At 48.8% G+C, this 11,192-nt stretch overlaps 1 non-coding gene across 1 annotated transcript; it reads left to right on the forward strand.

Annotated features, from left to right (window-relative positions):
• Positions 1-9,449: 9,449 nt before the first annotated feature.
• Positions 9,450-9,555, forward strand: LOC113019803 (U6 spliceosomal RNA). Its single transcript, XR_003272110.1, has one exon. It is a non-coding gene; the product is annotated as a U6 spliceosomal RNA (small nuclear RNA).
• Positions 9,556-11,192: the final 1,637 nt, after the last annotated feature.

An 11,192-nucleotide genomic window follows, 5' to 3' on the forward strand; every position in this document is an offset into this window, starting at 1 on the left:
CTCACACACACATGGATCTGACGCCAACAGCAGTGTCTGCAAAGTTGAAAGGAGGCGAGCAAAGGAGAGGAGAGAAGGTAGAGATGATCGATAAAAGTAATTGTGTCCAATGATGGGCATCACTGGCAGCATTACAATCAACAGTGATGTCATCAAGTGCCTCCTGCAAGAGTCGTGGAGCAGTCTACAGACAGAGACAACTGAGGAGGATGCTTATATAATAAGATGAAGGAACTGCTATGTGAGAGATTAATTCTGCAAGTGAACTTGATGACAAACTAAACAGAAAAAGTGCTTAAGTCATGAACAGCAGGGCAAACACTCTGCATGAGAAAGACACGCTGGTTTTTACCCCCGCTCCTTCTTCCGCTTCCTCTCTCCTGAGCCTGTAGATAAGAAAACTTGAGGCAGGAGGTTTTACATTCTCTGGCCAAGCCACAAAGTCAACAGCATCGACTACCCTGTCAAAAATCGATGGGCGCAAAAATCATTTTGGCATCTCTGCTTCTGCTCGGAGCCAAACTTACAGGGCCTCATTTGTATAAGGCATTCTCACCCTATATTTGATGGAGATTGGCTTAACACACACACACGTACGCTGGTGAAAAATGTGACCTGCTGGTATTTCACATCATTAAATCAGAGCTGCAGCTGAGATGTGTAACAGTAGTTGCTGAGAAAACTAGCAGACCTGACCCGAGATAAAGGTTGGTCTGTGGCTAAAGGTCATTACTCACCGAGCATGCTGCAAAAACATGACACAAAATTCAAAATTATTTGGGTCTGAAGTTGTTGTGTAATGTATATGCACACACCAAACATACAGTACATACATACAAAAACACATTGTGAAAACAATAAAGTTGACATCAGCGCTGGTCCTGATGTTTCTTGACAAGAAAAGGAAGAAACGGAAATTCTGGTTCATTTAAATGTCACAAGGAGGCAACAGCAGGAAGTTGAAGCTGTATCGCAGCTGCTTTTGTACATTTCAGGAGGTCAGCATGGCAGTTTGAGCTCTTGTCGGCAGAGTTGGCACCACATCTAAGGAGGCAAAGAAATCATTTCAGAGACCCATTCAAAGCAGTGGTCAGATTGGTCAAATCTGTTTATACAGGTCAGCAAAATCTAGCTTGTTTCTACAAAACAAAACTTGAAGTATTTGCATAGATTTTACGTGTTCGTAAAGCTTACGTCAAGATCTTAAATGGGTAAGGTCTCCAATATATCAAACTGGCAGTTCCTTTGACCGAATTACAGGAGGAGCCAGTTCACAATGAGAAAAACAGCGCTGCCAAAAAGCTAGCTGTTCTATCAGTGTAGAAATTAGCATAGCGCAAGCTAGCAAGCTAGATAAAAGTTTAGTCTTTTACATTTTGTTTCATAGAGGTACTCACCTCATACTAATGTCATGTGAGCATATGGTTTTTAAACAGCATACTACAAGAATATAGACCTGTCACAGCTGCTGTTTGTCGCTATTATATTGTAACGTTCACAAGAACCAGACGGTTGGGGTCTCAGTTTGTCCGTTTATTCGGCACATAAGCCAGCGGGTTGTTAACTCAGGGGGAAGCGCTCTCGAACTACACCTCTCTTCAGCCTGGCACACACACAGAACAACCAGGTCCCCCCACCCCTTCCTGTACACCACCCTCACTACTTCCTGCAGCCCAACCAAACATGAATCTTAAAGGAACAACAACAGTGTGCAGAGAAAAACCAACATGTCACTGTCCAGTAACACTTAACCATCGTTACACTGCCCCCCCAGCAATAAGTTCCTCGTCCCCGAGGGAACGACACAGTCTCTGAGGCGGGGCGGTAGCCTATGTTCCCTCCTTGACCTCCTGAGCCCCTGAGGAGGACACGGAGCTTCGGGGCTTTGGGGTGAAGAGTCCGAGGGGGGGGAACGCAGCCCCGGTCGGGGGCCCCTCTGAGCAGGGTCATGGACGCTCTGTACACGTCCCTCTGGAAAGGAGGGGAGGGACTGTCCTCTGTAGGGGGCCATCCGGTCTCTGTGCAGCGCTACTATCCTCCCCCTAGGAGGCAACTGCACCCTGTAAACAACCTCCCCCACTCGCTCTAGGACGCTGCAAGGCCCCACCCAGCTGCTATCCAGTTTAGGACACCGTCCCTTCTTCCTCTTTGGGCTGTAGACCCACACCAGCTCCCCAGCACAGAAGTGCCTCCCTTTAGTGGTGATGTCGTAATTCCTCTTTTGGCGCAGGCCTGCCTTCGCCAGCTGCTCTCGGGCGTAGGAATGTGCAGAATCCAGCCGGTCCTGCAGCTTCCTTGCGTAGTCCCGGCCCGGTGGTGCCTCTGGCGCGTCCGGGGGTTTCCCAAAAGCCAACTCTGCAGGAGTTCTCAGCTCTCTCCCTAACATGAGCAGGGCAGGCGTACATTGGGTGGAGTCCTGCACTGCCGACCTGTAGGCCATGAGGGTAAGGGGAAGATGGTAATCCCAGTCCCGTTGGTGTTCTGAGGTAAGGATGGCTAGCTGCTGGGCCAGCGTCCTGTTAAACCTTTCCACCAGCCCATCGCTTTGGGGGTGAAGTGGGGTGGTGCGGGTCTTCTTAATCCCAAGGCGTTCACACATGGCAGCAAATACCTTGGACTCAAAGTTACGCCCCTGGTCACTGTGGAGGGTCTCTGCTGTCCCAAAGCGGCTGAACATCCCCTCCACTAATACATCAGTGACAGTCTCAGCCTCCTGATCTGGGATGGCGTATGCTTCCGGCCACTTGGTAAAATAGTCCATGGCCACAAGAACATAGCGGTTTCCTCTGTCTGTGCGAGGAAATGGGCCCATGACGTCCACAGCTACTCGCTCCATTGGAGCTCCTGCTGGTTGCTGCTGAAGCTGAGCCCGGGACTGGTCTTGTGGCCCTTTGTGTGAGGAACATGCATCACAGCTGCGGCAAAAGTCCTCCACATCCCTCCGCTGTTGACCCCAGTAATAGCCCTGGCGGAGGCGGCGAAGAGTCTTGGAGACCCCAAAGTGGCCAGAGCCAGTGCTCCCATGGCAGGCTCCCAGCACAGCTGACCTCAGCGACCTTGGCACCACAACCTGCCACCTCTCCTCCCCCGTGGCAGGATCCTTCCAGGCACGCTCCAACACCCCCTCCTTCAGCCTGAGAGCTGCAAACTTGGCCCACAGCCCCCTGGTACAGATGGAAAACCCAGTGACCTCATCCCAAAGGGGTTGCTCCCCCTTCTCCAGCCACTGCAGGACCGGCAGCAGGTCTGTGTCTTGTTCCTGCCGTGCCCTCCACTCCGCTGCATCCACCACCAGAAGAACCCTGCAGGCGAGCTGTGCTGCTCCGTCTATTGTCGTGAGTTCCCGCTCTATTTCCTCTCGCTTCTCACAGTAACGGCAGCCAGCTGCAGCACATGGGCGGCGAGAGAGGGCGTCTGCGTTAGAATGGTGCGTCCCTGCTCTGTGCTCCACGGTGAAATTGAAGGCTTGGAGCTCCTCCAGCCAGCGAGCCACCTGTCCCTCTGGCTCCCTGAAAGACATCAGCCACTGAAGGGCAGCATGATCAGTTCTGACAACAAATGCTGTGCCGCACAGGTAGTATTTAAAGTGTCTCACCCCCGCCACCACAGCCAACAGCTCTCGTCGTGTGACACAGTAGCGCCGCTCGCTCCTGTTCAGGACCCGGCTGAAGTACGCCACCACCTTCTCCCCTTCCGGTCCAACCTGCGACAACACCGCTCCCAGCCCCACATTACTTGCGTCAGTGTCCAGGACAAAAGGCAGGGCGGTGTCAGGGGGGGCAAGGACTGGGGACTCTGTCAGCGATCTGCGGAGGGTGTCGAACGCCTGCTGACAGTCCTGGGTCCAGATGAAGTCACGGTCCTTCTGCAGCAGGTGGAAGAGTGGTGCGGCTATGGAGGAAAAGCCCTTCACAAACCTCCTGTAATAAGACGCCAGTCCTAGGAAGCTTTTGAGCTGTTTCTGGTCTGCTGGTGTGGGCCACTCGGTAATGGTGTGAATTTTTTCCTCCAAAGTGCTGATGCCCTCACGACCCAGCTTGTGGCCCAGAAACTCCACCTCCCTCCTCATGAAGTGGCACTTGTCGGGATGCAGCTTCAGGCCTGCAGCCGCCACCCTCTCCAACACTTGTCTCAGGGCATCCAGGGCAGCATCAAAGGAGCTCCCGTGCACTAGAAGATCATCCAGGTAAACCAGACACCGTTGCCGTGGGACGCCAGCCAGCACACTGTCCATGAGCCTCTCGAAGGTCGCAGGAGCGTTGCAAAGGCCAAAACTCAGGACTTTGAACTGCCATAGTCCCCTGTTAGTGCAGAAGGCTGTCTTCGGTCTGGATTCCGGGGACAGTGGCACCTGCCAGTAGCCACTCCGCAGGTCCAGGGTGGAAAACCAGGAGGACCCGGCTACTAAGTCGAGGGACTCATCAATCCTGGGAAGGGGGTAAGAGTCTTTCTTCGTCACTTTGTTGAGTGGTCTGTAGTCCACACAGAAACGCATCCTAGGACTTTTTTTCTTAGGCACCATCACCACCGCGGAGGCCCACGGGCTATCAGATGGTTCTATGATGCCCGCCTTCATCATTTCACACAGCTCCCTGTCTGCAGCCTCCTGATGAGCCAGGGGCAGGCGGCGGGGGCGCACTTTAATAGGCTGGGCATCCCCGGTCTCAATGACGTGCTCTACCAAGTGTGTCAAGCCAACATCACTTTCTTTCAGGGCAAAAATGTCACTAAACTCTTTTAGTACCTGCCATAGACTCTCTTGCTGCTGTGGAGTCAGCCCCTCACAGTTCTTTGACCAGATACTCCTCACTGCTGAGAGCCTCTCCTCCTCCTCCTCCTCCGCTCGCTGTTCTGCTGGCGGGTCTGCAGGGGTCTCTGCGGTGGAGGTGGACGCCGCGGCAGATGCTGTGCAGACCGGGGGAGGAATAAGCGGCACCTTCTTCCCATCAGGGAGTACGAGGAGGCCTTTGCCTAAGTCCAGTACACCACCAATGGCTCGTAAAAAATCCAGCCCAAGGATGCAGGCGTCCTGCACGTCAGCCACCCAGGCAGCATAAGACACACCGAGGTCCCCCACCTTGAACTGGAACACTCCCTTCCCTCTCATTGGGGCCAGATCACCGGTCACAGTCTTAAGTTGCACGTTAGTCAGTTGTACAGCAGCTCCGGTTGGGACAATATCGGGTCGGACCAGCGTTGCATTGGATCCCTTGTCCAGCAGGGCCGTACAGGACACCCCCGCAATCGTCACAGGAACATGGCAAAAGCCGCCAACCTGGGTCCAGCCCACAGTGATGGCCGCACCGGGTGGAGGTGGCGGTGGTGTGGGGATGTCGTTCTCCCAGGCCCGTGTACTCCCGCCTACACGGGCCCGTGGGCGTTTCCCTGAACCGCTGCAAGCTTGGGGCACTGCCTGATGAGGTGTCCGACTTGTCCACATCCCCAGCAGCTCTGAGGTCGGCGGTGTGGGCCAGCCCGAGGGGAAGGCGACTGCAGCGAAGCTGTCTGCACCAAACTGCACAGGCCCGCTGGCGTCTCCATCTGTTCCACAGGTGCTGACACAGCCCTCACCACGTGTGCGTCGTCAGCGCCCCCAGAGGATCCTGCAAGCATCTCCCTCTCCAACGCTAGCTCCAGGGCTGCACTGAGTGTGGCCGGCCGAGCAAGCTGAGTTTGCATGCGGAGCTCTTTAGGGCTCAGGGCCTGCAGGAACTGGTCCCGAGCTAACTCCGCCTGCACTGATGGTGGCATGCTGTCATACGCCCTCCGGCAAAGGCACTCGACTTCATGGGCCAAAATGCGGAGGGGCTCACCTGGCAATCTGCGTCTGTTGTGGAACTCCGACCTCAGCAGCACTGGTTGGTTATACTGCCCGAAGCGCCTCTGAAGTGCTCCGACCAGAGCATTATAATCTCCCCTCTGCTCCTCGGTCAGCAGCAGCAGGCATGCAGCTGCATCCTCACACAGGCACAAAGCCAATTGGAGAGCTTTATGTTCCTCAGACCAGCCAGCTGCAACAGCTAACAGCTCGAACTGTGCGATAAACACTTCCCATGGCGTCTTGCCGCTGAACTTAGGCGTTTTTATATTCGCTGCAGCTTGCTGGGCGCCGCCATGTTTGTTTACATCACGTGACGGCGCGCCAAGCGAGGTCGACTCCTTCCCGCCGGAATCGCGGCCGCTGTGCGAACAGTTCCCGAGCCCAGAAAATCCAGCCTCGGCAGACAGCCGCAGCGCCGTTTCCCTCACTCCATGGGCGGGCGAGCGCGGACGAACCTCCCTCTCCTCCGTCTCCTTCTTAATCCTGCCCGGCAACATCCTCGTCACGTAACGGCAAGCGTCGCCGGCAACAGGGTCTCGGGCGTTCTGGGGTTCTTTTTTCTTTCTTCACTTCTGACACCAATGTAACGTTCACAAGAACCAGACGGTTGGGGTCTCAGTTTGTCCGTTTATTCGGCACATAAGCCAGCGGGTTGTTAACTCAGGGGGAAGCGCTCTCGAACTACACCTCTCTTCAGCCTGGCACACACACAGAACAACCAGGTCCCCCCACCCCTTCCTGTACACCACCCTCACTACTTCCTGCAGCCCAACCAAACATGAATCTTAAAGGAACAACAACAGTGTGCAGAGAAAAACCAACATGTCACTGTCCAGTAACACTTAACCATCGTTACAATATGTAGGTTCAAAGAAGGTGCGCATAATGCTACAGCATAGCTTATATGGCACTGTGACAGCTTTTGTTGTAGACATGGGTATGCCAAAATAAAACTAGAATTTCCCCAAAAATAGACAGCAAAAAGCTTATGGTAGAAAGTTCCAATCCAACTTTATTTATAAAGCACTTTAAAACAGCCAACACAGGACCAATGTGCTATACAGTAAATAAGTTAAGAACAACTGATAAAACAAAACAGCAAAAAAATTAAAAACTTAGGCTACGTCCACACGTACACGGGTATTTTTGAAAACGGAGATTTTCTGTTTTCGTTTTTTTTTTTTTTTTAAATCCCGTCCACGCGTAAACGCAAAAACAAAGGAAAACGCTGCTAGGAACATGCTAAAGCAACAGGTGGCGATATATTCCTAACCGTTTAGAAATGTTGGCCAATCAGAAGTCTAGAAACCTGGGCGGGAAAGAGTAAACAAAGATAGCACATAGAAGCAGAACTGAGTCCTATGTGTGGAGGGACAGAAACTGTGTTGTATATGTAAGCATGTAAACACTGCAGAGATTAAAGTTAACAATAACAGTATTTTGTCTAAGTCCGCCATTGTAGAAATCCATTTTACCGAAACAATAATGTGGCGCACAGTCTGACGTCAAAAAAGGCGCACACCTTTGACGCTGCGTTTTCTCCGTTTTTCTCGTCCACATGTAAATGCAAAAACTGAGTTTTGGAAAATCTCCACCGTGGCAGGAGTTTTTAAAAATCTCAGTTTTCAGTGACCGAAAACGCTGTTTACATGTGGACGAAAGGAGCAAACGCATAGAAAAAACTGCGTTTTCAAAAATACCCGGGTACGTGTGGACGTAGCCTTAACCCCAAGTATCCACACCATTTTTTATTGGAGCTAGAGGTGGGCCAATTGATCTAACCAATCCTAGTCCAGAGAAAGGCTATGCTAAAGAGTCGGCTAAAGGTCGGAATAAGAGATCCCAAATGAAACATGCTATACAGTTGCACATGGAGAATGCATTACCCCATAAAAGATTAACTACACATACGTTTAGAAAGGCGACAGTGTGCATTTCTCTTGAATTTTACATCTACCTTCACGTGCGCCACTCAATCATAGCAGAAAACTATCAGCTTAATGACGTGTGATTCACAATCAGCTATGACAGCGGCCATTATGAGGCCCGAAAGGAGCGGCTGAAACTGTACAGCACAAGGGCAAAAGGTTGGGGTAGGCACCCACGACGTGTGCGCGGCATGAAAACAAAGCAGAGCTCTCCCCCATTTGTCCTCCCTTTTCTTTCCCCCCCTGCAAACTCTTAATACACGTGATTCAATAATGGAGATTAATGCACGCTGGCACGGGGACAAGTTTCACAGAAACACGCACACAGGGCATGATGGTGAGAAAAAGGCAGACAGAATTTGAATATAAATCATCAATGTGTGAAGTGATGTCCACTGTGGAACTGATTTAGTGATGTGTCACGTGGTTTCACACACAACTACAGGTGAGTAAGGACGCTTCGAGATCCAGCTCTTCTGTCAAATCCACGGATGGATGATAGCGGGTTATGGTGGGTTTTTGTTACATGAACACTTACATATTCACACCTTTTGCATTTAGGCAGGTAACTCGGATGAGAGGATGGGTAAAGGCCCAATGGCACAGTTACGACTGTGTGCATCAGGTGAACACATGTCCCCGTTCAGCCCCAGTTGCTCAGCTCGGTGGTAGCTACAGCCTGGCCTCATTCACAACTTCCAAACTGCAAACACACCGAAACAGGCTGCCTGAGGGCCGAGGTTACACTGGCCTATTTACGAGAGAGGCACCGGTGAGGACATGTTAAACCCTACAGTGAAGGATGTGGACATGTGAATGTGAGGGGGGACCAGTGAACACAGTCACAATCAGGGAGTGTGACCACATACCCGCAGAAACATCTGACTTTTTTTCTGTTATTGAATTCAATAACACATGTCTGCAACCAAAAAACTGCATAGGATTTTTTGACTGCTCCTTATAGATTTATAATCACTGAAACCTGGAAAAATATTTTTTAAATTCCATCAAGTCAGGTTTTCATGCTTTTAGTTTACTTAAGCGTATAATTTCCCTTTTTAATCTGGTATCCTATACTAGAGTCAAAAAACCATATCTAGTAATAATTTCTTATATTAATGTAATATTTCTAAGAGTGAGAATCAAGAGAAATAAAGCGAAAGCGTGTTTGGAGGAGCTACAAAGAGAAGAAGAAAAGGTTTCACAGACAAAAAGTGGTAAATATATTGTGAAGGAATAGTTTTTTGTTTCTTTCTTTAATTATAAGAAAAATGATACATAGTTAATTGTAACAAAATATAGATTTTTTTCATCGCTGTTGTCCTTTTTTGCAAAAAAAGACTGTACATGATGGAGGAAAATTGAATTCAGCACCCTAAAAAACATGAAATTTAACAAAAATATCCCATGCGGCTGAAAAACTTTTTTTTTTCCAGACCTGTGTAATCGATCGCACTCGCAAGGAGTGGGAAATTTCAACCTTCATTTCACTACCTGGGAACGCATCCTCATTTAGATTTGACGGGGTGAATGAGAATTGTGAACAGCTGCGGTTTAAGGCCTTCAAGATCTCCACGTTTATAAAAATAATACTAATGTAAGCTCAAAAAAACACTCTTTTAGCCATCACTACACATGATGCAGTAATTCAACAACTTTTTGCATGATCATGTCCCACAACAGTATATACAGTAGTATATGTGTTACTTCGGTAGCACATATACTAAAATTGGAACAATACAGAGAAGATTAGCATGGCGCCTACGCGAGGATGACACGCAAATTTGTGAAGCGCTCCTCATGTTTAGCTTATGGCCATACGACCCTTAGCACGCCCGAGAATGGTATCTGGGCAGCATGGTTGCACGGTGGTTAGCACTGTTGCCTCACAGTAAGAAGGTTCTGCATTCAATTCTACCATCAGCCTGTGTGGAGTGTGCATGTTCGCCCTGTGTTTGTGTGGGTTCTACCTGGATCCTCCCAATGACATGCACTTATTGGGTTTAGGTTAATTAGAAACTCTAAATTGCCCGTGGGAGTGAATGTGAATGGTTGTCTGTGTATATGTGTTTGCTCTGCGACAGAGTGGCGAGCTGTCTAGGGTGTATCCTGCCTGTTGCCCTAAAACTGCTGGGACAGGTCCCGTGACCCTGAAAAAGATAAGCGGAAGCGAATGGATGGAGTCATAAGAGGTTATTGGTATATTTTAAAATATATATAGAGAATCATAGGATTAACCCTTCTCCTTTGGAAAAGACCCACTTGTAGTCTTTGCTGGTACAGAACTCTCCCAGCTCATTATTCTTAGAGGCTCATGTTGCTCTTGCAGACGATTTTGACCAGATTGCATAGTTAGTTGGAAACTCCAAAGGTTGCGATTATCAAACCTCTTGAATTAAAGCTGAAAGTCTGCACAGACTCACATCATGACTGTTTGGTTTAAAATCCACTGTGCTGGTCACTGGTCCCAGTGACTCGTGAGGTCAGAGCGTGACAGAGTCGCATCTGTAAATCAAACAATCCAGCGATTTCCTCGCTTCATAATCTGCTTAAAAGACATTAACAGATTGCTGCTATCAGCATGAGGTCTCGGGCATTAATGGAAAACGATATGATGTGTGTGTTTGTACCAAAAGCATCTGTGCCATCATCACATAACTAATGACAGGCTATGGATAACATTCTCAAATGTCACCTGGGGACAAAACCAAATTACTCATAATTATTTTTGTCAAATTACCCACCCGGGATCTGCACCCCAGGAAATAACCAACCACAGATGAAGAATTACACAAACCTCTGTTGAGAAAGTTCAAGAGAGATTACATGAAGAAACTTAAAGAAGTTAAAATAGTGCAAATGTGTTAACCGAGTATTTTACAATATAAATAATAGTCAGTGTGTCTGATCGCTTAACATTATGGAAAAGCACGAAAGCAAAAGAGAAAGTAAGTGAGAAAAAGAAAGGGAAAGCAACCGGGAAAGACAAGAAAGCAAAAGTAAGAGAGCAGGGAAATATTCAAGCTAGAAAATAGAGAAAGCTCCACATTAAGAACAAGCTGACATTAACAGACATGAAGGTGAACTATTCAATTTCATCAGCCTCGTGCTGTTCGGTGGTCTTTTGGTAAATGGAAGAAGTTTGTAGATTTAGATTAGTACTAGTTTTCTGAAGTAAACCTAGAATAAACCCAGTTCAAAGTTCGTTTAGGTTAATACTGCCATAACAATAATGATGAAGTAAAGCTGGTGTATGAAACTCCAAGCAGTAACTTTTTCTCTCCTCAAAGCGAGGCTGTATGTAATCTGCTCCATTTGTTTGGTTGTTAGCAGTGTTGTGTGCACAAGTTGAAGATATCACATAAAAAAAAAAATGTGTGGAGGGTTTATAATAAAGGGGTCCTAAAATATGTGTATTTATTTCTCTTCATTCATCTCTTACA

Source organism: Astatotilapia calliptera, chromosome 3, assembly GCF_964374335.1.
Source record: "Astatotilapia calliptera chromosome 3, fAstCal68.1, whole genome shotgun sequence".
Taxonomy (NCBI): Eukaryota; Metazoa; Chordata; class Actinopteri; order Cichliformes; family Cichlidae; genus Astatotilapia; species Astatotilapia calliptera.